This window comes from Quercus lobata, chromosome 9, assembly GCF_001633185.2.
Source record: "Quercus lobata isolate SW786 chromosome 9, ValleyOak3.0 Primary Assembly, whole genome shotgun sequence".
Taxonomy (NCBI): domain Eukaryota; kingdom Viridiplantae; phylum Streptophyta; class Magnoliopsida; order Fagales; family Fagaceae; genus Quercus; species Quercus lobata.
Window position 1 is genome coordinate 32,041,559 of NC_044912.1, and position 3,699 is coordinate 32,045,257.

General features: G+C 32.1%; 1 pseudogene; it reads left to right on the plus strand.

The window, feature by feature from the left end:
- Positions 1–2,009: 2,009 nt before the first annotated feature.
- LOC115961600 lies at positions 2,010–3,118 on the plus strand (annotated as a pseudogene).
- The last annotated feature ends 581 nt before the right edge of the window (positions 3,119–3,699 follow it).

Genomic DNA, 3,699 nt, shown 5'->3' on the forward strand with positions numbered 1-3,699 from the left:
AGTTAATACACCATTCAACTCAAATCATGCTTATATAAAATTATATCATGCTTTGATATAAACTTCAAGAATTAAAAATTTAAATGTTCAAGTCTAGCATGCCACAAATAAAAGAATCAACAATATAAGCACAACTAGAAACATCTTAATTAATAACACTTAGTTTGAACATGTCATTAGTAGCATATCCATTGGCTACTAATATCTCATTCCTGGACAAGACCATTCTTAAATAACAAATTGACTTTTCTTGATATCAAGTACGTGAATAACATTGATCAAGAAAACTTCTTGCCAGAACTCAATTTCACTTCAACAATGATGAACTTTTGTCTTACTGTGGATGCCCACAAGCACCTCTAGTTCTATAGAAGACTCCTTATAAGTCTTAAAATATGTCTTGTAGTTGCACACATGCAACATTGCACCCGAATCAAACCACCAATTGAAAGGATTTGTGATTATAGCCATATGAGTTACGGTGATCATATTATTACATACGTCACTCACTATAGCAATAATGTCCTCAATTACAATTGCTTCATTGGCATTTTCATCGTCATCCTTCTTATTCTTTTAAGAACTTACATTCCTAAATATAATGGTCTTTCTTTCCACAAAGGAAACATTACAAATTCTGCTTGTCATTGTTGGGATTCTTGGAGTTGTTCTTTTAAAACCACCCACAATCTTATTCACATTCAAGTCCTTATTGGTTTTACTAGAACTTCCACTTTGAACATTGTTCACAATCACTTTTGAATTGATCTAAAGTAAAATCTTCTGACACGTTATTTAATGTTTTCACATAATTTAGAAAATCACTTAGGAAAATATTCACGTACTCTATCACTTTAAGAGTTTAAATTCTCATTCTTTAGATTTTCTACTTCACTTTACAATATTTAAACATATCAAAAGTTCATTATTATTTCTCAATTCATATAAATTCGCAACACTTGCAAATATTCTAACAAAGAAACTTATCAATCAATTTGAAATTCAAATTGCCCATGAACAAGGAATCCGTAGCTTCAATGTTCAAACTATGAACATGGTTTTTAATGCATCCACAATATGAAAGAATCATCACCTTGTCTTGCCAACAATGAAACTTTGTTTCTTTAAGCCTTGTTCTATTGAATCTTCATTATGATCGATTCACCATTTGAAGACCTCTTCAAATCCAAACCAATTGCTCTTTCCACCAAGTAAAATTGGTTCCATCAAAGCGATGCAATTTCATCAAATCATGGTTCAACATCTTCAAAGTTGTACCATCATTCACTCCTTGTCTTGTAGAAATATTGTCCAAGATTGTTGGGGATTTCACCAAATCAAGGAGTAATAATAAAAGAACAAAATGAACACATCAAGTAAATAGAAATTAGTGATTGACTTGGAGGCATAACTGAATCTTATCTTTAGACAATATTTGTCCCTATACACAAGTTGCTAAAGGGTTTATACAAACTTGTCCCCAGGATACAACCAAGTTTATTAGGTTTTACAAATAGCAATTTTGAACAATACCCACAGAATTTCTTGTGTTTCTTAGAAACTAACTTTTTGGAAGTGAAAAAGTAGTTATCAAGTGAATATAAGCCACTATTTATACCTAAATTATTATAACCCTTCAATAGTTACTTTTTCATTTAATAGGTACATTTTGGTCAAAAGGCAATTTTGATATATATCCAATAAGAAAGGTTATGTCATTTCAATAGAGACATTTTCATATATATATATATATATATATATATGTGTGTGTGTGTGTGTGTGTGTGTGAGTGTGTGTGAGTGTGTGTGTGTGCGTGTGTAACTTGAACTTGAATTTTCACCCAAAAAAATTCCAGTACTCAAATTTTTCACTTTATTCATTTTACAAATGAATACTCTCCAATTTTATATCATTATTACAATCTATCCTTATATATATATATATACACACACACACACAACATCCCTTTGCAACTATCCCACGATCTCAGCTTTTAGCAAACATATCTAATGGCGTTAGTTGGAAATCTCAGAGAAGCACAGAGTGCAAAGGGTCCAACCAGAATATCAGCCATTGCCACAGTGAATTCGGAAAATATTTTTTACCAAAAAGACTATCCGAATTTCTACTTCCACGTGACAAAGAGTGAGCACAAGATAGGTCTAAAAGAAAAGCTCAAGCGCATATGTAAGCATTCATAGACCTTTTTTTTTTTTTTTTTGGTAATATATAAACACATTTTATAAAGGGTAATGATTCTCTTATACAACTTATTTCAAATCTTACGTATATATTCATTTTTCACGTTTTAAATATGAACATCACATTTTTGTGTTAAAAAATGTGTACAATGAGGTATGTAACTGAGAATATTGTATTTAAAAATGTGAAAAAGGTATGTGAAAGAGTATAAATTGTTTTGTAAAGCATGCATGGGAGTTTACTATGTACTACCATTAAAATAAACATATTGCTAAAGATACTATAAATATAAATTTTATTGTATGAGTATTAAAAAGTAAAAATTACTTGATGGTAATTAGTGATACGTCAATTTATAATAAAATTTGTAGGATTTCTAACATTAGTATAAAAATAATAAACGACTTAAGTCGGTGTTGCATAACATTCCCAATGTATTAGTGAAGTAATTTGCCTTTTTATGTTACATTTTCACTAACAGGTGAGAATTTCGCAATAAGAAAACAAGGAGATTCTAAAGGCAAATCCGAAGATTTGTACTTATAATGCCCCATCTCTTGATGCAAGCCAAGACATGGTGGTTCTTGGGGTACCAAAGCTTGGCAAAGAAGCAGCATTGAAAGCTATCAAAGAATGGGGCCAACCCATATCAAAGAACACCCACCTTGTATTCTCCACATCTGTTGGTGTGGACATGCCTGGTACCGATTTTCAACTCACCAAGCTCCTTGGACTTAATCCAAACATAAACAGGTTCATGATCTATCAACAAGGTTGTTATGCAGGTGGGACTTGTCTTCGCCTTACTAAAGATCTTGTAGAGAACAATGTAGATGCACGAGTTCTCATGGTGTGCGCTGAGATCACAGCTATGTTTTCTCCTATAAAGCATGGGTGTGTTTCCGGATTCGGGTGAGGGTGCGGGACTCAGCAATTTTTTAAAAAGTAGGATGTGGGTGCGACGATTTATATTAAAAATATTTTAATTTATATTTTCTATATATTGCTAAGAATACTTTTTCACATTATATAAGCATATACCAAATTTAAGAGTAATAATATATAATAACTAAAACACGATGGTCATAAATTAAATACAACCCATAAGTTTGAAACTAAAACATTTCATGATGTTCGGAAATTAGGATACAACCCACAATTTTGAAACTAAAACAAAATAAAAGATAATCAAATAGACAATCAAATACAACCCTCATCATCATCATCAAGATTAATAGCTCCATTTCGAACTTCACTTTCAATAGTAGTAACACTAGGGCTAACATTTCCAATAACCATGGCCTCTAACTTTGGCTCATCAAGTGTAAGGGTATCATTCTCAAGAATTCCAGCTCCTCCATGTATGTCACTCTCATTCCAAGAGTCTCCTGCTATATCTCACATCTTTGTTACTGCATTTACGTACTCCTTATTGCGCCTTGACAAGAGTCGAAGATTAGAATGCATACATACCAAATCCTCAGAACGTGCAAGAGC